Source organism: Schistocerca americana, chromosome 2, assembly GCF_021461395.2.
Source record: "Schistocerca americana isolate TAMUIC-IGC-003095 chromosome 2, iqSchAmer2.1, whole genome shotgun sequence".
In the NCBI taxonomy this organism is placed as follows: domain Eukaryota; kingdom Metazoa; phylum Arthropoda; class Insecta; order Orthoptera; family Acrididae; genus Schistocerca; species Schistocerca americana.
In genome coordinates this window covers 819,054,361-819,079,724 of record NC_060120.1, presented here as the reverse complement: position 1 = coordinate 819,079,724, position 25,364 = coordinate 819,054,361, and the positions used below count along the sequence as shown (strand labels likewise).

The window sequence follows — 25,364 nt, the reverse complement described above, 5'->3', positions numbered from 1 at the left end:
TTTTCTTTCTTTGTGTGTGAGGAATGTTTCCTGAAAGTTTGGCCGTACCTTTTTGTAACACCCTGTATATGAGTAAGAACACAAATCGAAACTGTCTCCTCAAAAAATTCACAGAAAAAATTCAGATACAAACATCACGCAGTTTAAAAGTAATTGTGCAGGTAATAAAAAATTGCTAGTCTTGACAAATTAAAACTGTTCCGGACCGGGACCCAAAACCGGGACCCAAACTTTTAACCTTTACGCGAAGAAATGCTCTATCGACGGAGATACCCAGCATGAATCTCGACCCGCCCTCATAGCTTTACCTACACCAGTACTACTTCGCTCACTTTCTAAACTTCACCGACGGTATCTTGCATGTCTATTGGGACTAGTTCTCTTGGAAGAAAGGATTCTATCGAGAAAAGGCACAATCTGACAGAAAGTTTCATGTCGGCGACTCTCCGATGCACTGCAAAAATTATTCAGGAAGGAAAGCCCTAGGCTGTGGCGAAGCTTTTTCTAGAACTATTTAAATATATATGTTGAGAACAAGAGTGAGGTGATGTAACTTCGCAGACTTCCACGGCCAGTGCGATTTTGGATCGCAACAAGGCAGTCGAAACGTCAGCAGTTTAGTTGTTTTAGTAGTTTACATGACAAGACCCAACATCCAAAATTATTTTATCTAAAATGAGTGAGGTGGTTTAAAGTAATAAGAAGTAATGTGCATATACGGCACAGATGACTGTAATGTTAGAAGATATCATGGCAGGTTCATGGACGGGTTTTGGTGTCATCTTGTATGGCCTGATTTCTTTCACATACACAGAGCGTCCAAGATAGTTTCTGCAGTTTTCTTTTGAACTCATTAATGAACAGTTCGTAAAGCTACACACAAAATTAGAGAATAGTAATTAGGCGTCACTCTGCTATTGTTTCTCAGTAGATTGTAGTCCATAGTAAACAGTATATGACGTTCTCAATATGACTGATCTTTCATTATATTTGTCCTACTCCGTAGCTTAGTGATTAGCGTGGGTGACTAATGCGGAGGAACTGGGTTCAATGAGTTTTTTCCTTATTGTTTGATGGGAGGGTTGGTATGGGTTGCATTCAGCCTCGTGGTGCCAGTTGAGGAGGTGCGGAATGATAAATAGCGGCTTTACGCTAAGGAGTCCACAAGCCCCTCCGTACCGCATCCACACGACACCTCGTGAGGAGGATCACATGGCTGTCGGACGACATCTCTCAGGCTTACAGAGTCTCTAAAATGAGCTTGCTTTCCTTATAACTAAATTCCATGATAAGATTTGTTCAAGGCTTTGTCGTTGAGTTTCGAAGAATATTCGCTAACAGAAATTGGAAACTATTTCACTGACAATTTATTTCAGTATGAACATTTAGAGCTAGTAATATCGCCCCAAAACTGACGTTTTTAGTGCTATCATTAAGAAGTATTTCATTATGACATTTCGCTAATTTAAATATAAAGAGTGCTACACTACATGTGAGGCAAATAGCGAAATAGACCCGATTAACTATTTCTGTGGAACTATAGATATAACGCTGGAAAAGGAAGTTGACCGACACTCCACTGACGTTCTATAAGATTATAGCTATGCTTGTACTTCACTTGAATGTGAATGCTGCAAGCCCAGAAACAGAAACGGAAAAAGAACAGCAGCATGTGAAAAGAACTTCCTCAAATACGTCGCTGAATATAAATTAATGGATAATAAGACAAACGACGTTAGGTTGAATTGAAAAGGCCAAATACAGTTTTTAACATTTTTATGCAGCCCCCGACGTTAAGGAGTCAATTTAAGCTCCACAGAATTTCCCATCCGATCCGCCCTGTTGTGAATAGCACCAATAGTGCTTATCATAAATTAGCGAGACACTTACACTATAAAATTAAAGAATATTTCGTGTTTCAAAATAAGTTTTCGATTAAAAATTCAGAGGGCCTATCCAACAGACTTAAAACCGTAACATGTTCCGAAAACGCCATATTGGTGTCATTTGACATAATTAGCTTGTACACAAATGTACCAGTGGATCAGACCTTGAATACCATAGAACAATACTTAAGGTACCACAAAAAATTATCCACTATAGAAATTGATGAGCTAATGTTACTTCTTAGATCGACTCTTAAATACAATTATTTTTCAATCAATAAAAAATTATATTCACAGGCATGTGGCCTAGCTATGGGGAGTCCACTTCCGTGTATGATGTCTAAAATTTTTATAAATTCTCTGGAATTGTGTTTTTTCCGAAATTACCCGGAATTCGTGAACAACATCATCTTTTATGCGAGATACGTGGATGACGTTCTTCTATTGGTTAATAACTCCCCAGAAGGAATAAAGCAAATTTTCGCAATGTTTGACAGTCTACATGAAAAAATAAAATTCCCACAATAATTGGAATCAGTTGATAGATCACTAAATAATCTTGATTTAACTTTGACTATTAAAGATGCTAAAATAGAGTTCAAGATATTCCGGAAGGCAATTTATTCAGACATCAGCCCGGCCGATTCAACCCACCCCCAAGCGCATAAAATGGCGTTTATCTATTCTAGTAGCCATCGGGCGATTTCTATCCAGTTGTCAGATGTCAACCTCGAAAAAGAATTACAAATTCTCGGGAGTATTGCACAGAATAATGACTTTGATCCAAAGACAGTGAGGCAATTATATCATAAGAAAACGCGAAAAAGGACAACGACTTTAGTAAACACAAATGCTCAAACCCAAGATCAGACCAAGAAATGGTTGTCGGTTCCGTATATAGGTAATGTCTCCTACAAGATACGGCACCTATTGAAAAATTCAGGTTTTAAAATTTCCTTCTCCACGAGTAATAGTTTAAAGCGAAATTTTGTTCATACCCTTGCGAAAGACTGTGATAAGTCAGCGAAACCAGGCGTATATAAGATTATGTGTGATGATTGCCCATGTTATTACATAGGTCAGACAGGCAGAGCTATAGTAGTAAGGTTTAAAGAACATCTTCCAATAAATGGCGTAGGAACACGGGGGTCAGCCTTTGCGGAGCCTCTGGTGCAAATAGCTCATACACCTAAACCTTTACGTGACATAGAGCTACTACATCTTGAAGTTAAGGGCTATAGACTCGACACGCTTGAGGAACTACAAATTTATGCACACCAAATTACAGATAGAGGCAATTTATTGAACGATCAACTGTATCTAAAAATAGGGCATACTTCGAAGGTTTCCAGCCTATATTAGGTTTACAATAATTCATAATGCATGTGACCATTACAGTTCCTGTAATAATAGAACGTTTCCTACAGATGTTCATACGAGATTTGTTGGTCAGTTTATAAGGCTCTGTAGTAGAATGTAAAACATAATCATGCTGGATACTGTAATTAACTTACAATAGTAAAGTATAAAATTAATTCATAGCAAAAATGTTATCTGACGCGTGCGTAATAAGAGTTTGATTCTATACGTATCGCGCATGCGCGCCGCTCTCTGTGAGGCAGACCGCAGAGCCCTCGCGGTCCGCAGTCTCTAGTCACACGATGAGGCCCATACAACGGGCTTAAAGTGATTTTGCTACAGCTTGTTTAATAGAAGTGACAAAACCTTATGGTGATGCATCAAGTTTTATAAAGTTGACTTAGGACATGGCTTGTTTTAGGCAAACATTTAAATAATATTTTATGTAAGTACTACACGTTGCATCCTGTAGGATGACCATATCTAATATAATTTACTAGCAGATTATAATATTAACTTTTTGCAGGTTCTGAAGAAGACGTTATTACTAACGTTGAAACCTAGGTAAACGATAAAGGTAACCTGCAATTGTAGGCTGTATATTATTGTACCAAACATAGTTGACACAATGAAACAATATCACATAAGGTGTAATGAACACATAAGCAATATCACATAAGGTGTAATGAACACATAAACAATATGCAACATGCAGGAATCACTAACGCAATAGAACAGTATAAATCAGGAGGCAAAAGATTTTGAGGAAAGACCAATGAAGAGACAGCTTGATTAGTTTTGAAGGAAACAGAACGGACCAAAAGTCCCAAACACTGATGTAGATGATGACGATAATGATGATGCTGTTTTCCTACAACACGTAGAAATAAATGTCGGAACTTTGCACTTAGCACCAGTGGCGATCATTACAAAAATTTAGACTGTAGAACGGTAGAATATCGCCTTCAAACGGTTTTCGGTTGATAGTACGGAAATGTGCCTATCTTTCCCCGTAAAAATTAATCGGATTTATCAAATGAACATTAAATAAACAGCAACTACTAAGGGCGCGAAGTAGCTTAAGGAAGCAAACAGCAGCAAACACAGTAACGATGAGTAGCCTTACACTTTTAAAGCAGAAACTCTTTTTTAATATGTAAATTTTGTACGTGCGAACATTATGAGCTTGAACGATCCTGTCTATCAAACGAACGACTTACGTACACCACAAACTAGCATAAATGTTTTGCCGAAGAGGCTATACGCTTCACGACAGATTTTTTTTACGGCCTACTCATTAAATTCTTTATGCACAAGTTCCATATTAGCCAAAAATTTAGTCAAAGCCATTCATAAACGGAATCAGGAGAGCGGGTTTCAGAAATCCCATAGGCAGATGTTTACAAACAGTTGTGTGTTTTTTCTTTTTTTTTTTTTTTACTCCTGATACACTTCTCCTAGTTATTTTTCTTTCTCCCTTCGTTGTGATTTCACCACATGCGAAACCAGTATTAAATATGGTTCATTTTTACCTTACGCACTCATCTGACGAAAAAAATACGAAAAGACCCTACAGGCTGGAACTTGATGGTTATGTTTATTATGATTAATAAAGATGGATTTCAACAGCCGAGTTGTTTCCCTCAAGATGACTCTCCTGTGTTATATTAGCACTGCAGAGGTGAGGTATTACTGTTGCCGAATTCAACAAAGAGACAAGTTTCTGTCGCTCGCATGCTAATTATATTCAGATGTTCGTCCGCTTCGTGCCTCACGTCGGTAAATCAGTTCACACGTTACGAGGAAGATACCCTCTCCTTTTTGTAATTCAGCCTTTAATCCTTGAATCTGCGGCCTCTATTAATTCAAATATACACGGTGGAGAACTATGAGATCATTAACTAACTGCTAGGTACTATACCACTCTAGTAGGGCAACAAGTTAGCTTTGCGTGTTTTCGCCCACACCACAGGCGTTTCACGTCAGCATGAAAGCGCGTTTCGTGACCGAGCTGTTCCATTGGCGGTCTTTTCTGAACCGCGCTATCTCGGCGGCGAAATATAGCTCTTCCAGGTGGGGAAACAGTACAGGCTGTTGCGTTAAACAACTGAGCGTTGGTCGCAACCTGGTATCAGAGTGTGTATTCTTGCTTGTCATATGGTTCAGTGAAGCGTGTAGCGCACACACGAGGACGTTACGGGAAATTGATAGTTTTCTCTCGCTTTACCCGCGTCACGCAGTAACTGCCGAAATATCAACAAACATTTCACATTATTTAATACTCCTGTAAGTTAATTACCGTTTGCTGTATTGTACGTTAAGCATTACTTGTTGAGTTCTAGCTGCATAAGTTGTCGTTGCTTCATATTAACTGACAGGTTGTGACGTATCGGCTACTGCTGTCGTCTTGATTTATTTTGATAGCTGACCTCGCGATCTACACTCATGGTCATAAATTAACGATAATGCTGATACATGGTGAAACAACGCTGTGATGGGCGGTTAGCGGGTTTAAATCACCTTGGGTATGGCAATGCGGTGCATGACCTGCGGTCGTCTCACGGTGGCGCTGGCAGGAGTCCACGTATGCAGAGGTCTGTTGGTGCATGTCACAGTACGGTGCAGCGAGTAAGTGTGCAGACGTTTTCAGAGGTGCTAATGGTGACTGTATGTTGACAATGGCTCAAAGAACAGATACTGATGACGTTATGAGGGTAGAATACTAGGGCGACTGGAGGCTGGTCATACACAGCAAGTCGTAGCACGAGCCCTCCGTGTGCCACAAAGTGTGATCTCAAGATTATGACAACGATTCCAGCAGACAGGAAACGTGTCCAGGCGCTACAGTGCGGTACGTCCACAGTGTACAACACCACAAGAAGACCGATATCTCACCATCAGTGCCCGCAGACAGCCACAGAGTACTGCCGGTAGTCTTGCTCGGGACCTTACTGCAGCCACTGGAACACTTGTCTCCAGACACACGGTCTACAGACGACTGAACAGACATGGTTTATTCGCCCAGAGACCTGAAAGGTGCATTCCACTGACCCCTGGTCACAGGAAAGCCCTTAAAGCCTGGTGTCAAGAACACAGTACATGGTCAATGGAACACTGGTGCCAGGTTATGTTCACGGACGAGTCCAGGTATAGTCTGAACAGTGATTCTCACCGGATTTTCATCTGGCATGAACCAGGAACCAGATACCTACTTCTCAATGTCCTGGCAAGAGACCTGTATGGAGGTCGTGGTTGGATGGTGAAGAGTGGGATTATGATTGGTGCTGGTACACCCCTGCATGTCCTTGACAGAGGAACTGCATCATGTTAGGTGTATCGAGACGTCATTTTGCACCAGTATGTCCGCCTTTTCAGGGGTGCAGTGGGCCCCACCTTCCTCCTGATGTATGATAACGCACGGTCCCACCGAGCCGCCGTCGTGGAGGAGTACCTTGAAACAGAAGATATCAGGCGAATGGAGTGGCCTGCCTGTTCTCCAGACCTGAACCCTATCGAGCACGTCTGGGATGCTCTCGATCGACATATCGCTGCACGTCTTCAAACCCTTAGGACACTTCAGGAGCTCCGACAGGCACTGGTGCAAGAATTTGAGGCTATACCCCACCAGCTACTCCACCACCTGATCCATAGTATGACAACCCGTTGTGCGGCCTGTGTACGTGTGCATGGTAATCAGATCCCATATTGATGTCGGGTACATGCGCACGAGTGTAGCGCCCAAACTGTCGAATACAACATCTGCTGAGGGTTCAAAAACTACCAGCTCAGGGTACTTTCCGTGTATTAATTAATTTGGAAATGTTATGGGATACTTTAACTGAGTGAGCTGCCTTGCCAGCAATACGACCCATGGAATGACAACAGTCAGTCAATGACAGCGAGCAACCGACAGGACGGCGATAATGCTGCGGGAATCAAATAATTCCCTTCGAAGCTGGCTGCAGATTGGATAAAATTATATTGCTTTGTCCGTTCTGTTCTGTATTATCTCCAGTACTACAAACTCCTCAGCGCCTAGGCGGATTTACTTTAAAGTGCCTTTGAGTAATGTACGTCACTGTATGATAGTAAGGCACACATATGGCGTTATACAGGATGATTCAGCTGCCCCTACCGATGTCGTTTCACGCAACTCGCAATGTTATACCTGACCTTCAAACACCACGCGCGAGTTTCTCATATTCTCTTGGTCGCTACGCGCAAACTGTTAGTCCCGCAGAAAAAATGAGCGGAACCTGTTTGTTGGAAGTTTAATGTAGTTAAAGTTTGTACTGGGATACATTTTTGATGGAGACCATGGTCTTCGAGTTATTCAAGAAAAACGCACAAGAGTGACCCTCACACGCAGCTCCAACCCATACTCATCCCTCATCAGTCAGGAGTTCTAGCATATTGTTCGTGACACTCCCTGTTACCACTATACAAAAATTTCCCACTACACGAAACGTTAGCGATATTCGATCCGTTTTGGTCTCTATTGATTGAGCTATTACGCCACCAGCGTTAATTCAAGAGAACCCGCGAGGATAATGAAAAGAAACTGATAACATTGGCAGACCGATCCAGACTCAACCCTTAGAAGTACAGTAATTTCATAGTCAGAAGGGCTGGTAAATATAACGACACAATTGTTTATTTTGTGCTGTTGAAATACAAAAAGTGTTAGGTGAAATTCACACAAGCGTCAGTTTTAGAATTTGTAAGCGCGCGAAAAAGCCAGTGGCATAATGAGACCAGTCAATGAAGATCAGAAAAGGTCGAATTCGGGAAATAATTCGTGCAGTCACACATTTTCATTATTCTTAAAGCGGTGGATGAGTGCCATAAGCAATATACCAGAAATCGTGACGGGTGGGGACACTGTGGGAATGGAGGTATGTTTGAGGGTCTTTTTTGTAAGTTTTTCTTGAATAACTCGAAAACTTCGGCATCTAGCGAAAAGGTAGCCCTGCACAAAATTTAAATACACTACATTACCTAAAAAGAGGTGCTGATCGTTTTCTCTGTAAGACTAATAGTCGGATAGTAGCAATCGAGAAACTACGATAACCTCGTGCGTGATTTTTAGAGGGCAGATATAACTCTGCGGATTGCATAAAATGACATCGGTAAGGGCAGCTGAGTATCCTGCTGCCACTTATTGACATAATTATTCAAAGGCAATCTCAATTAAATCTGGCTAGGCGTTAAGTAGCTTTAATTTGCAACTTTTGGGAGGCAGCGTTTACTGAAGTGACTTTAATATCGTATGAGGTACGTAGATGTTCATTCTGAGCAATTTTTGTTCCTTTATCGATTTAATTTGATTACACGGAAGTGATATTTATTCTCAAAAAGCGCTGGATGCTCTTTGGAAGCTACGGATTTTGAAATTGTATAACTGCTGTCGCCCTTGAATTTCTTCTGATTAGTCAGATTTTGATAGCTGTTTAATAGAGGCTATAATTTTAGGTGGGTTATATTAATGCCCCTATCACGTGGCAAATCCTTGAGACTGTGACGTTATCGCGTGCTCTCAGATTCTAGTGTGCCGTTTGGTGACAGTCATAGCTAAGCCGAGAACAATGAGAGCTCCTCGACAGAAGATCAGCCGCAGCGTTTATTACGACTATTGTCACAAGTGTGTGTGAAGCAACGTTCGTAAATTGGTTTACAGTTGAGATGTAGATGGAAGGTAGCTCTTGAGACAACTAATGTTAATTCTTTTCAAATTACACACTGCTGATTTAATGCCAGTTTTATAAAATCAGACTTAATTAAGAAGACCAGTGAAATTTTTGCAACGACATGTACTCAATATTTAGAACTGCACTGGTCCGCAGCTCGTGCTCTCGCGGTAGCGTTCTCGCTTCCAGAGCACGGGGTCCCGGCAGAGTCAGGGATTTTCATCCGCCTCGAGATGTCTGGGGGCTGTTGTGTCGTCTTTAACATTATCATTCATTCCCATTACGGTCGGAGGAAGGCAATGGCAAACCACCTCCACTAGGACTTTGCCTAGTACGGTGGTGCGGGTCTCCCGCATCGTTCCCATACGGTCAAGGATTATGGGACTTCATCATCATCACAGATTACAGTACGTGCCTAACAATTTCAGACTCCAGTCTGACCAGTTCTTGAATATTACTTTAAAAAAATCATTACAACACTTAAAGTTGACCGAGCGAGGTGGCGCAGTGGTTAGCGCACTGGACTCGCATTCGGGAGGACGACGGTTCAATCCCGTCTCCGGCCATCCAGATTTAGGTTTTCCGTGATTTCCCGAAATCGTTTCAGGCAAATGCCGGGATGGTTCCTTTCAAAGGGCACGGCCGATTTCCTTCCCAATCCTTCCCTAACCCGAGCTTGCGCTCCGTCTCTAATGACCTCGTTGTCGACGGGACGTTAAACACTAACCACCGCCACCACCACTTAAAGTTGACATAAAGAGCAACCCATTTTGCTTAGTTAAAATCCCTTATCACTCAGAAATTTTCAGAAGTGTTTTTGCAAAAATGTCTCACTATAATCGTAACAACCTTCGTCTATCCATCACAAATATTCGATGTCTCTGTTCATTATCTCATGGAAGCTTCATAACGTTTAAAGAGGTGAAATTAGTTATTCACTAATTGTAAAAAAAAGTCACATCCTCAAATATCTTCATTCAAAAATACATTATCAAACAAATGTTTCAGAAATGATGGTTTCTTCATCAATTACAGATTTTCCGGATGTTTTATTTAAGATTATCTAGTTATTCGAGGTAAATAAAAGGTGACAGAAAGTAGCTCTTAATACGTTAAAGTTGCTGAACCACCTTAAAGTTGTGGTAACATACCCGAAGGTATTCTGCCAGGACGTCATGACTGATGACTTTGAGCAACTATTGGAGTAGAAGTGATAGTGCTCTTGGAAATAAAATACTATAGATACCTTGAAGATGCACCGTCCCTTGCTTCTTTTCTTCTTCTCCTTCTTCCCCTTCTTCTTCTTCTTCCTACCCACTATTGGGCCTTGTGCCCTACTACGGTCTCAGTCTATGTCCTTGCTTATTTTCCTGCATCTATTCTACCCCCATACGGGAATTTGAGACTTTTATGAGGGGTCCACCTGGTCTTCATCCGTAGTGTTTGGTCTTTACAAGACGTTATGTAGTTCTGTACTCAGAATTCATTTCTTCAGATCTTTTCCCGTTCAATGGTGTCACTCCAGCAGTTCTTCCCGTGAACCCTATATCTTTAGCCCCCGTTCGTCATCTCTACGTAGTGTCTACGTTTGCGGTAATACAAGGCGGTAGCTTTGGACAGAGTATTGTGTAGTTTGAGTCAGGTGTACTGCTGAACAACAAATTGTCTGAAGATGATATTCAGTAATCCTTTGACTTTTATGAACTTTGTAATGCCTATCGTTTCCTTGGTTACAGCTGACGTTGCACCCTAAGCATCCGAATTCTGATTCTCACCTCATGGTTGTACTACCTACTAAAATTGTGGTTTTGTGATCATTTCCTATGATGGGCTCGAAGCTAAATTGTAGCAATGCCACCGCCTGACTTGCCATCTTTTGGCTAGCATCCAATTGGTGGGACTAAATGCTTTACTTTAAATTATCATAGATGGAATAACAACTGTAGTATGCATTGAGTGTACTAGTAATGAGTCACGTGGTTTCTTGCCCAGATCTAAGTGCCGATTGATGTTGTTCCATTCTTATCCCTCGTGTATCCGGTGGAAGGTCAGACGAGAGTATAAATATGTGCACAGTCGATATTCTCAACGTGGTGAGGTATGTTTAGTCACAGAAAGTCGGGCTAGTCATCACTCTAGAGCCATATTTATTACGCTTAATACACGACTTACGTGGTCACAATACAAAAGAATTCATTAAAATGTAGCACTGATCATGTCGATCACAACTGCTTTAGCACGAGTTATGTGCTATGAAATTATCATCAGCTCAAATCTCAGCGCAAAAACGAGAAGCAGTCCACATGTTCCTTTGGCCTGAAGAATTACGTTCCATAAAAATATTAAAGAAGTGCCATCAAGCGTCTATGTTGCTTGGGTGTGTGTCATCCAAGTTTAATAACATGGATTTTATGTCTGGTGTCGTCATGCACACGAATTCCTCCCTCACTTTTTCTATGTGGCCATGCTGATTGCCAAGTATATCTAACGCCTCCTTGTTCGGTTAAGAAAATTTGAAAAAAAGTGTGGTTGGATAAACGTTAGTGACCAGCTAGGAATAACAAAGTGATCGTCAGCACATGGAACTCGACGGCACTAGCAGGTTTGAATGGTGAATGACGTGAATACGACCAGGCCCCAAACACGAACGATCGTGTTCCATTACCACACATTCAGCTGCGGCGGAAATCCGTCGCCTAAATTTCTTTTTGAGTCATCAATCTTCTGACTTGTTTGGTACCCGACGCGAATTCCTCTCCTGTGCCAACCTCTTCGCATCAGACTAGCATTTGAAAACTACGTCCTTAAATAATTGCTGGATGTATTCCAATCTCTGTCTTGCTCTACAGTTTTTGCTCTCTACAGCTCCCTCTAGTATCGCGTTTGTCATTCCCTAATATCTTAACAGACGTCCTACCATCTTGTCCCTTCTTCTCGTCAATGTTTTCCACATATTCCTTTCCTCTCCGATTCTTCGGAGAACCTCTTCATTCCTTTCCTTATCAGTCCGCCAAATTTTCAACATTAGTCTGTAGCACCACATCTCAAATGCTTCGGCTGTCTTCTGTTCCGTTTTTCCCACAGTCCACTACAACTCAAAGCTGTGCTCCAACCGTACAAAGATTTCTAGCGTTACATACAGCTCACAGAGTTTTCTGCACCAGCGTTTTCGAATGATATTTCTAATGTAGCTCACCCGGCATAAAATCCTACAAGCGCCAGTACAAGCGTACCGTAAAGATGCGCAGTACAGAAACGATTTATTTATCATTATAGAAACAGTAGTTCCTTCTTAAAGCCAGACGCTTGACTATACATATACATTAGTATCTCCAGGGTTTCCAGTGGATGACTTGCTGGAAACCAGCAGATAAACAGAGAAATGACACCTGTTAGTTGACAGAGCGCCTCTCCAAGTTTCGATTTATAATAAACGTCATGTAAGTGAAGTAAAGCGTACCACTAGCTGCTGGGATGTCACATACAGGCAAACATCTACTTCACATTGTCTCATCGAATTAGTTTGCGTCTGCTGACAGGCATCTCAGTGAATTGATTTACAAAGTGGACTTCTGTCATTGCTCCTTCCCGGCGGTTTCAATGAATGTACAAACTGTTACGCTGGTATTGCCATTTGCCGTGTCGCAAACGGTACCCATATTTAGCCATACTGGCGTGAACTGGAAACTTGAAAAAATGTGTTTTTTAAAAGTGTAGTAGATCTCGTGCAGTCGTGTTCTGAAATCCTGGAGGTACTTGTGAATAGCCCTATACGTAAATGTACAGATGGGAGATTACAGTATCGGAACATTAACTAGCATCAATAAGTCTGCTTCGATTCTCGTTTTAGTGACGATGGTTACATGGTACTACACCACGGACTATTAGGTGGACAGTATTAGGTTATCTGACATTAGCAACTTGAAACTAGAAAAAAATGCAATTACTGTATCACAGCATTTGTATAACAATTAATTGTAATTCCAATAAGGTCCAGCTTTATGAATCGTTCTAATTTTGAGCATATAAAATAATCACTTGCAGACGGTTATTTAGGTCTCGTACACTTGTCTCGATCAGCTTGTGGGGCTTATCTCCGCCCTCCGAGAAAGAAACGGTCTTGAACTACATCTTACGGTAAAAGAAAACCTATATAATCGATTATCAACTCAATATTATTCAAGGTGAGTTATTGTAAGCGAAACTAATCAGATCTATTTATTTTTGTATACGCTGAAACGCATACACTGCGTGCCTTGCACCAACCTTCGACTCACTCCGATTGGCATAGTCTGGAACGTTATACCTGAAAACAATGAAGTATTACGTAAACAGCAACAGAAGGATTGATTTAATTGTAAAGCCCGACCGCAATAGGGATGAAAAAAGTCACCATGGTATAAAAAGCGCAGGAGAGAAATAACCGTAGCCTTTCTCTCAGCCATCGGTGCTCACACATGAAATCGTCTGTCACCAGAGTTCAGATTATGTTCTGCTTCGCGTTTCTCGGTAGCTGTGCGCAAAGAAAAACTATATCCGTATCGTGCACCTTTTACATACGACCGGCACGAAAGTGATATTTACGTAGCAACTTTGGTGTAACAATGCTGTGTCGATAGTATGCCACAAACGTCTATGTAATTTGAGCGTAACTCGTGCGTTCCTGGAATGCCTTCAAGGAATTTATGATATATTTGAGGTAAATATGCTGAGGGCGTATTCCTTTATTATTTTATCAATCTCTCATGTGGAAACCATTTATCGTAAATCTGAAAAAGCTACGTTTTATCGCTCTTATGTTTCATTCTGTTGGAAGCCAACTAAAACTCAAATATCATATTAGTGTACCCCTTTTCATAGAATAGTGAAGCTGTGACCTCGAAGTACAAATAGCGTTTCTGTCTAGTGTTCGCTCAGTGACCTCTGCTTTTTTATATGAACGATTCCAGGCTGTAAACTTCAAATCGCAATGAGACCACGTAGGGAAAAACTTTCCATTAGCAAAGAATATTCCCTGGAAGTCCATATTATTACTCAAGAATAATGTGCAAGTAAAATAAATGAGCGTCCAGATTTCGTTATGAGCAACGGGTCTTCCTGTAGCGAAGATAAAATTAAGTACATAAAATCATGAACATGAAATGTCCGAGGAAGCTTTCATACACTTTCCGTTCTTCGGCTATCGTTTATGACAGTGATATACTGTTGTTACCCCGATGTTTTAGTTAGAACATGTATACCAAGTTTTATAATAGAGTTAAGCGACATGTTTTACTTAAGGAACAAAATGGTTCAAATGGCTCTGAGCACTATGGGACTTAACATCTATGGTCATCAGTCGCCTAGAACTTAGAACTACTTAAACCTAACTAACCTAAGGACATCACACAACACCCAGTCATCACTTAAGGAACATATATTTCCATATGTGACTCATGTTATCTAAAAATGGGGTTTTCTTTATACAATCATCTATCAAATTTAGTGACCCTGTGACGCCTTCCGCTTTTACCTCGTATTGTATTATTTTAGTCTCCGTTTGACGGAGAAGTGCCGCTCCCTATTTATATGTTTCTAGATCGAAAGAATATCGTCGGTAAACTAATTTTGTACTGTCCTACAAGCGAAATCACATGCTTAAATCGTGGAGCATACACGAGCCTACGGCAAGAGTTTACTTTAGTGAGTGCTTTCGAAATCATATATTCTCTGTGCTGTGTAAATATGTGTCGTAGGAAACACGTAAGGCCCATAAAACTTGCACGACATTGTGGCATGTCAGATGTGATACGAATCTACCGGTAACTATAATGGAAAAGTTCCCTGCGCTTGCACACTATCGTGAATATCTTTATTGCCTTTACGGTGTTGCCTGAACGGTATTTTTCGAGACACAGGAAGGCACAGCACAAAACTGAAGTTTCCTCTAAGAACATTAGGAACGCCAGTCCGACCTGAATGGCACGACCTTACCACCTCTTTGGATATACGATATGTGAGTAAGGAATGCCAATTGCCTACTAGAAATGTTTCTAATATATCTCTGGAAAATAACTGCAGTTTGAAAACATAGAGAGTAAATGTCAGAAACGGCACAGAAAAGCTGGAAAATGTTCCTGCGTAATACCAGTCGGGAATGTAACGTAAACGTAACGTAAACTTAAGAAACTGAACATATTTTATTTCCAGATTACAAATGAAAAAGTGAAATGTGATATGTTTCCTCCAGCTAGTACTCGAATGTATTACCGACCTTATTCCAAGTAGTTTATAGAATAAATTGGAATTCCAATGAAAGTAATTGCTGACAGGTGTGAAAATTACCGAACTATCAGTTTAACAAGACAGAGTTATACTAACACGAATTCTTTACATGAGAATGGAAGAACTAGTAGAAACTGAACTCAGGGAATATCAGTTTGGATCCCGGAGAAATGTAGGAACACGCGCGGTAATACTGATCCTACGACCTATCTTAGAATATAAGTTAAGATGAGGCAAACCTACGTTTATAGCATGTGTAGACTTATAGGAAGCTATTGACAATACTGACTGCGTTATTCTTTGAAATTTTGAAGGTAGCAGGAGTACAGTACAGGTGGTGAAAGGCTATTTACAACTTGTACAGAAGCCAGACGGCAGTTATAAGTGTCGTGGGGCATGAAAGGGAAGCAGTAGTTCAGAAGGGAGTGACACAGGGTTGCAGCCTGTGTTCAGTGTTATTCAATCTGTACACCGAACAACTTTACAGGAAACCACAGAAAAATTTGGAAGAGTAATTTAAGTTCGGGAGAAAAGTAAAAACTGTGAGGTTTCCCCAAGACGTTGTAGTTCTATTAGAGGCAGCAAATGACTTGGAAGAGCAGTTGAACGGAATGTACTATGTCTTGAAAGGAAAATATAAGGTTAACATCAACAAAAGCAAAACAAGGATAGGAGGCTGTAGTCGAATTAAAACAGGTGATACTCAGGGAATTAGGCTAGGAGACGAGACACTAAAAGCAGTAGTTGATTTTTGTGATTTGGGCGGCAAAGTAAGCGCTGATGGTCGAAGTAGAGAGGATATAAAATGTAGGTGGACAATGATAAGAAAACATTTCTGAACAAGAGAAATTTGTTAATATCGAATATGATGTCAGGGAAGTTTGGAAATATTTGTGTAGAGTGTCACCATGTATGGAAGTGAAACAAGGACAATAAACAGTTTAGACAAGAACACAGCAGAAGATTTGAAATGGTGCTACAGAAGAATGGTGACAATTAGACGGGTAGATCACATAACTAATGAGAAGATAGTGGAAGGAATTGGGGAGAAAAGAAATCTGTGGCACAGCTAGACTGAAAGAATGGTTCAGTTTATTCGCCACGTTCTGAGACATCAAGGGATCACCAGTTTAGTACTGGAGAGAAGTGGGAGGGGGGGGGGGGGGATCGTAGAGGGAGACCAAGAGATGTATAAGGTAAGAGGGTTCAGTAGGATGTTGGTTGAAGTAGTTATTCGGAGATGAAGAGACTTGCAGAGGATCGAGTAACATAGATAGCTGCATCAAACCTGCCCTCGGATTGAAGACCAAAGCAACAACAATGATCTAAGTAGTTACCTGGATCCATGTGCATGCATTTTCTCCGAACTTTTCTTTCGGATAGGCGAATAGTTGGAAGCAATAATTCGAAACTAAGTATGCAAGAAAGGAAATACCTACAAAATCTCTGCGACTGCTAAATCGTAAGGTCACAAATCGTGGGGAACTGGACAAGGTGCGAATGAAATTTTTCGGAGCTGTAACTGTTGCGGTCCCAAATTAAAATTTGGAAGTTCTCAAAGAAATATGTTTCTTATCTCTAGGCAGTATTAACAGTGCACAACAAATTAATGAGTCAAAACATCATGAGCACCTGTTTAATACCTAGTTGGTCCACATTTAATATAGCAGCGATTCTGTGGCTATGGATCAGACAATCCTTGTGTAAGCTTCTGGGGGTATGGGACGGCACCAGATGTCTAATGACAATTCACGTATTTCTCGATTGCGGGGAGGTTGTTTCTGAGCGCTTAGTTGGCACCCAGTAGCGTCCCGTATGTGTTCCGCAGGTTTCGTATCAGGTGAATATAGTGGATAACACATCGACGTGAGTTCACCACCACGCTCCTCACACCAAAGTAGTACGATTCCCGCTTTGTCACACGGGTAGCTACTATGGTGGGAGATGCCATCGATGTCAAAAAAGACATCAAGTTTGAAGGGATACTGGTGGTCCGCAATAGCGTTAACGTAGTGCGCAACTTTCATGATGTCTTTGATTAGAACCGCAGGTCACATGGGTGCACAGGTGAATGACCCCCTTACCACAATATTGCCCCTACCAGTCTACGCCCGTGGAACGGAGCATATTTCGAGCATGTGGTCGCCCATGACAGTGTATCCGGGCACGAATCGTGTATGCATAATTGAGGAGCTATGAGCATTGTTCATCTTCTCTAGTGTGAAACGTAACTCCTCTATTGAAAAAGTGCTCATAACTTTTAAGATATGCATTTTAGAACCCATGTCAACTACGATTTTGTTTTCTTTTATTGGTTAGTACTACCACCTCTGAAAGTTGCGTACCCTAATCTCTTGGCAACAACATTACCGCTACGCGTATTCCACTGTCAGAGGTAGCAGAATGATTTTCGCCTGTAACTTTGGACCTCACCTCAAATTGTTAAAGTTTACTTGATACCGGCTAACAATAAATTATTTCAGTCTTATGGTTATATCAGTCTTCGAACGCATAGCTCAACGTACTTGGATTATATATATATAACATTTTTAGCGTTTCCTTTATTATATATTTTAACCACAAGATTACATTATATTATCTCCATGTGCACTGATATACTACTTAATTTTATTTTATGTACACTGAACAGCCAAAGAATCTGGTATACCTGCCTAATATCATGTAGGGACCCGTGAGAACACGACGTGGCATGTACTCGACTAATGCCTGAAGCAGTGTTGGGGGGAATTGACACGATGAATCTTGCAGGGCTGACCGGAAAGAGTACGAAGAGATGGACATTTCTTCCGAACAGCATGTTACAGGAAATCCCAGGTATGCTCAATAATGTTAATGTCTGGGGAGTTTAGTGGCCAGCGGAAGTGTTTAAACTCAGAAGAGTGTTTCTGGAGCCACTCTGTAGCAATTCTGGGTGTGTGGGTTGTCGCATTGTCCTGCTGGAATTGTCCTAGTCTGTCAGAATGCCCAATGGACAGAAATGGGCGCAGTGATCAGATAGGACGTGTCACCTGTCAGAGTCGTATCTAGACGTATCAGGGGTCCCATACCACTCCAACTGCACACGCCTCACACCATTACAGAGCCTCCGGCAGCTTGAACAGTCCCCTACTGACATGCAGGGTCCATGGATTCATGATGTCTCCACACGCATATATCCGCTCGACCGATCAGGGGACATGTTTCAAGTCCTCAACAGTCCAATATCAGGGTTGACGAGCCCAGGTGAGGCTTAGTATTCCATCATATATTACGTAAGGAACTGGTAATACTTTTTTCCTTGAGCTACTATTCTGCGGTCAAGAAGCAGACAGAATGGCGGCTTCACTGACTGCCTCGAACCCCTAAATGAGATTAATTATTACCATACAGCTACGCTTCTGGAGGCGGACGATTAGGTTTGTCATATACTTACTCGTCCTGTCAGCTTTTCCGAGCTCACGTCAGAGCATTGATAGCTAGGCCGGGATGAATTTGCAGCACGTGAGTTTCTCGGTAGTACACAAGTGCTCTGAGTTACACCTGGTCGCAATGTATTGTGACGTTGACGGTTCTATGCTCCTTGGCTGTGATCAGTGTAGTAATCCTGTCTGTTCACAACGTTCGGCTTAATTTCAGCAATATTGCTCAGTGGCTTACCGGATGAGCACATCGCCCGAACTGGCTTCCATTGCCTTGCCGTGGCTGTAAATAAAGATTTACTATTAGTGTGCCGAACGTTTTTGGGGCGCAGCGCAGGGAACTGTAAGCAGTATATTCTCTTCTTTTACACTTGGTATGAATTATCCTTCAGAACCACATTATAAATATCGTTTTTGCATCACTATAAATGTTTAATGACAAAAATCGTTGCTGAAGTGTAGTTAGCTTTAATGTAAAGTTTCCCCTACTCCGTGCCTAATGGAGGCAATATGTCTGTTAGTTCAGCATGATTATTCCATTTACGTGAAATGTTAATATAAATCAGCTAATGTCTCAGACATTCTATGAATCAGTAACATTGTGTTTTAGGGCATGCTGTATGTTTCTGTAACCACCAATTCGCTTTTTTTTTTTTTTTTTTTTTTTTTTTTTTTTTTTTTTTTTGAGGCAGTTGGCTACATGTATGAATGGTTTTTTTTTTTTTCGACCTGCGTTCGGAGGAAATGGAAAACACATTTAAAATGAAAATCGTTTTATTTGCAACATTTATCTACATCTTCTAGCTGGTGTACACAGTCACCCCTAAAACTTAGATATTTGTCGTAGCGTGGTACCAATTTTACAGAACCCTCGTCATAGTAGGGAACCTCTTGCGATTTCTGCTACGTCCATAAACTGGTCTCCAGCTCCTTATTTGTGCTGTCCTGTTATCTGGCAGTTCGTGTGAGTGAAGAGATAAAAATGAGAGAAAGTGAGGTCTGGGCTATATGGTGGGTGATCAAATACGTGTCTTCAAAAAGGTTGCACGGGCTTCTTCGTTGCACCTGCTGCGTGCGGCCGAGAATTTTCATGAAGAAGGAAATGCAGGACAGTTATGTAATGTGGGTTGCATGAAATCAGGAGGAAGCTCCCACCAGGTAGTTCGCCCTTGGCAGGTGACATTACTTTCTAGGTTGTTTAAGCGCTCACTGTGCTCTCAGAACTGAAAAGTGCTAAGTGACACGATTGATGGACGCACTAGAGACATCGCGCAACACATGTGCGAAAACTTCATTGGATTTTATCTGTGGTTTTTCATAGCGCGACCAATCGAAAATGAAAAATATAGCCCTCATAGTATATGAGGAGATACGTTATGGTGACTTAATACGGTTTATTTATTGTATGTGTTGTTAAAGTGCGACGTTCATTTTGTTAGTGACTGCTGACGCTGTACACCTAGAAATGGCAACAGTTCCCAAGCTTTGGATACGATTAAGGGTCTCGAAATATTTTTGGAACTAGCCTGGCTTCTTATGCATTCACGTTGTTGATACGTATAACATTTGTAGCGCTGGACATTACGCAACATTTTTATCGACTTTGGAGCGAAATAACCATCACGACAGTGACAATGTTTTCTAATTTTACTTTATGTCACATAATTTATTAAATTAAAAGCAATGAAACGAATCATCGAATTGTTGTCTGCATGGCTCTGAGAGATCGTGAGTGGGAACGCTTCCATACTTCGCGTATTTTGAAACTTCAGGCCACAATGTGTGATTTATGGGATTTCTGTTGAGAGAGTCATATTTGGTTTTGTCACACAATATTGCAACTAACAACTAACGTTTGACTGTTAGCACCTGGGAGACTCGAACATAATATTCCAATAACGAGGACGGATCACTGTTCATCACTCCTACAGAATGCGATGCGACTGGCAAGTTTCTTTTTCCTTTTTTTTTTTCACCTGTATCTATACCACCTACATCTTTGCCACTGTATGGTGTGTAGAGAAGAGTATGTCTACTAAAACAATCACTTCCCTACTTCCCTTTTTCATTCACGCATGACAGTGGGAAGAACGCCTGGCGAGCTCTAATTTCTCTGATTTTCTCTTGTGATCATTTTGCGAGACATGTAAGAGGAAGTAGTATGTTGCTCGATTCTTCTGGGAATATTTTCTCTTGGAATTTTGACAGTAAACCTGTCCGTGACCCGAAATGCCTCTTTTATAGCATCTGATACTGGAGACTGTTGACAATGTTCGTAACGCTTTCGCGTTTCCTAAAGGAGACAAACGAAACGTGCCACTGTTTTTTACATTTTCTCCATTTCTTCAGTTAATCCAACATGGTAAGGGTCTGAGACTCATGAGCAATTCCCAGACTTGGTCGAACAAACCTTTCGTAAACCACTTCTTTCGCAGGCGAAATACATTTCCATCATTCCAAGTTCGTACTTACGTCTTGCATGGTCACATGACTGTTTGCTAGCAGCATCAGCCTGTGGAATCGGTATTAGAAATATTTTCTTGTATGTTTTATAGATAAGTAGAATTGGGATATCATGATTTTTCATGTAGTCAATCCGATTGTGTGTGAAGTCTGTGTTGTAATTGGTACATACGATAGTGAGTGAAATGTGAAAAGGCGAAACAACAACCAAGGTAGTCAATACTGAAACATTATTCAATGTTACATTCTTATGGGGTTTACTATCTTTCGGCTCAAAAAATCGATTTTTTTTAAAATCTCAATTTTTTGACCCATAAAAGTGTCTAGTATCTACCCGTGAACGGTTTTTCCGAATACGGAACGGAAATGGTTGTTATTCGTGGTTCCATAAAAAATTCACCTGCCTGAAATCGGCCTTTTCCATGCACAACTTTCTTTCTTTTGGAGGATGAGTTATTGTACCGGTGCTTGGGAGGAAACACACATAATTCAAATGAAAGTTTGAACTCATTGGTTTGGAAATTATCCCCGAAGGATTTGCATTCTGTTGCGAAGACTGTGCAGATTGCTACTTTCCTGGCAGTGAGCAGCTACAGCGAAGGGTATTAAGCCATTCTTAAGACCATGACAACGATGGACGTCACCGTGAGACTCTATTCGGTGCAATTCGCCAAGCATTCGGACAACCACCGGATTCAGGCGGCCAAAACCCGCTTGTCACCGGCCGTTCGAGCGGCTGTGGAGCAGCACAGGATGGCCCAGATCGAGCAGAACGCCCTCTATGAGGAAGAGGAAGGACTAGTTTTTTGACCCGGAATAGCAGATTGAACGTACGTTGCATAATATTGCATTTATATGTAGTCAAAACTACTGAACCGATTGGCATGATTCTTTGTTTCCGACGAAGCTAACTAAATTTTCTAGGAGTTGTACCACTTTTATTACAATCCATAAACTATAAATACACTCCTGGAAATTGAAATAAGAACACCGTGAATTCATTGTCCCAGGAAGGGGAAACTTTATTGACACATTCCTGGGGTCAGATACATCACATGATCACACTGACAGAACCACAGGCACATAGACACAGGCAACAGAGCATGCACAATGTCGGCACTAGTACAGTGTATATCCACCTTTCGCAGCACTGCAGGCTGCTATTCTCCCATGGAGACGATCGTAGAGATGCTGGATGTAGTCCTGTGGAACGGCTTGCCATGCCATTTCCACCTGGCGCCTCAGATGGACCAGCGTTTGTGCTGGACGTGCAGACCGCGTGAGACGACGCTTCATCCAGTCCCAAACACGCTCAATGGGGGACAGATCCGGAGATCTTGCTGGCCAGGGTAGTTGACTTACACCTTCTAGAGCACGTTGGGTGGCACGGGATACATGCGGACGTACATTGTCCTGTTGGAACAGCAACTTCCCTTGTCGGTCTAGGAATGGTAGAACGATGGGTTCGATGACGGTTTGGATGTACCGTGCACTATTCAGTGTCCCCTCGACGATCACCAGTGGTGTACGGCCAGTGTAGGAGATCGCTCCCCACACCTTGATGCCGGGTGTTGGCCCTGTGTGCCTCGGTCGTATGCAGTCCTGATTGTGGCGCTCACCTGCACGGCGCCAAACACGCATACGACCATCATTGGCACCAAGGCAGAAGCGACTCTCATCGCTGAAGACGACACGTCTCTATTCGTCCCTGCATTCACGCCTGTCGCGACACCACTGGAGGCGGGCTGCACGATGTTGGGGCGTGAGCGGAAGACGGCCTAACGGTGTGCGGGACCGTAGCCCAGCTTCATGGAGACGGTTGCGAATGGTCCTCGCCGATACCCCAGGAGCAACAGTGTCCCTAATTTGCTGGGAAGTGGCGGTGCGGTCCCCTACGGCACTGCGTAGGATCCTACGGTCTTGGCGTGCATCCGTGCGTCGCTGCGGTCCGGTCCCAGGTCGACGGGCACGTGCACCTTCCGCCGACCACTGGCGACAACATTGATGTACTGTGGAGACCTCACGCCCCACGTGTTGAGCAATTCGGCGGTATGTCCACCCGGCCTCCCGCATGCCCACTATACGCCCTCGCTCAAAGTCCGTCAACTGCACATACGGTTCACGTCCACGCTGTCGCGGCATGCTACCAGTGTTAAAGACTGCGATGGAGCTCCGTATGCCACGGCAAACTGGCTGACACTGACGGCGGCGGTGCACAAATGCTGCGCAGCTAGCGCCATTCGACGGCCAACACCGCGGTTCCTGGTGTGTCCGCTGTGCCGTGCGTGTGATCATTGCTTGTACAGCCCTCTCGCAGTGTCCGGAGCAAGTATGGTGGGTCTGACACACCGGTGTCAATGTGTTCTTTTTTCCATTTCCAGGAGTGTATTTTTCTTGGCCGACGAAGTCGAAAAATCGATGGAAAAAGCCCCATTTTCTTCAAATGGCCGCCATTTTGTTTGCTATGGTCCAAATAACTTAAGCGAGGTACAACTCCTAAAGAATCTTGTTACATCGCTAACGTCAACTCAATTTTGATTTCAGACGAGCCGACTGACTTGTGACATACCGCGCGTGAAGGTCTGCATCGAAATTTTGTTTCGTTCCGACGGCACTTCCGTCTTTGCTCTCAAGGAAAATTCTTTTTTCGGGCCAAAGATAGTAAACCTCCCCTTAAATACTGGAGCATAGGGTTGTAATGGAAAATATACAGGAGATGAACTGAAACAAGTCAGTTATAGCGTAGAATTGACGAAGTGCGAACAGCTCTAAATGGGGTCAAACTGAAGAAAGTTTACGCTAATGAAATAATATTAATTATATAAAATTTTTCGTAGAACTGGGAATGAAATATACGGAACAAGACTTGGAACTACAATATTCATCGTAGACGAAGATAAAAATGAAGGAACGGTTAAAAAAACAGTACAACCTTTGGAAACCTTGAGCTGTGTAAGACGTTAAAAATGAAATTGAAATTAGGAAGTGATACAAGTGGGAAAGTGTAATGCATAGTTCTTATTTGATAAGGAGCTGGTGTTAAAACATCTAGCAAAGTTATACACACTTACGTACTCCAATAGCGGAAGCGACAGACATGAAATGTGGCAAAGGAAGTAGAATCTTAGAGTAGGGAGATCAAGTTAACAAGCAGAAAAGATGTAATGCCAATCACGAAACTGGCGTAGGAGAGGCGGAAGCGTATCATTCTAAACAGTGTGAAGGTAGTAGAGTCTGTTCACTTGGATTCTGCTCATACGTTAAGATGCTGTCAAACAACGGAACACGAGTACCTCTACAACGCCGTCAAGTTCACTAGGAGGAAAAAACAAAGGTACAAAGTGAACGTGCTGTTTACTTCGGAGTCACAATCGACGGTACAGCTTCTCACTTGGAAGAATAAAGTGAACGACTTCGGTCCTTTAAGGGAACCTAACCGTCTTTCACCAAGGGTGGTTTACAGGTGGGAAATATTCCAGATGTTAGCCGAGAAACAGGAACCCAGCTTGTCACAAATCTGATTAAGTGTCTTAAAGACAGTATTCCTCGTCTCCATTGTACACTAAAAATATTACTACAAGAGTGCTGTTACCGTCGGCACACATTCATTTTCGAAATGTTATATGAACTGTGAGAGGTGTTCTGAAGTCCTCGTTACATGCAGTGTGTAACATCACGGTTCCTGAGTTACGCGTTTACGACAGAAGCTCGAACCTCGTTTTCCCGCTGATTATACTTCGTAGTTCCTCAGCTTGACGCTTAGTTTACTTCAAACGTGATGGCATTCATACAACAAGACAAAGACAGCAGTCAGTTATTTGAACCCACTTACTCTCTGCAGATGTTACTTGTTTCCCATTGCCGAATTTTAGGAAATGTTTTCTTGTTAATCAACGCCCAACACGTCTACTACGTGTACTTTCAAGGCAAATGATTTCAGTAAAAGGTTCATCAGGAAAGTCACTGCTGTGTTGGTTGAAATGTCTCTGACCACTATGGGACTTAACATCTGAGGTCATCACTCCCCTAGAACTTAGAACTACTTAAACCTAACTAACCTAAAGACATCACACACATCCATGCCCGAGGCAGGATTCGAACCTGCGACCGTAGCGGTCGCGCGGTTCCAGACTGAAGCGCCTAGAACCGCTCGGCCACAAAGGCCGGCAATCACTGCCATGTGTGTGCGCGCGCACGCGCGCGCGCGCGCGCGCTTGTGTGTGTGTGTGTGTGTGTGTGTGTGTGTGTGTATGTGCGCGCGCGCGCGCGTCGGAATCTTCAAACTC

The 25,364-nt window shown here is 42.2% G+C and overlaps 1 protein-coding gene and 1 non-coding gene across 2 annotated transcripts in view; both read left to right on the top strand.

Annotated features, from left to right (window-relative positions):
* Nucleotides 1-25,364, top strand: part of LOC124595212 (potassium voltage-gated channel protein Shaw-like) — a 659,419-nt gene that overhangs the window by 193,182 nt on the left and 440,873 nt on the right. The window lies entirely within an intron of this gene.
* Trnaa-cgc lies at nt 9,426-9,498 on the top strand. The gene has a single exon. It is a non-coding gene; the product is annotated as a tRNA-Ala (tRNA).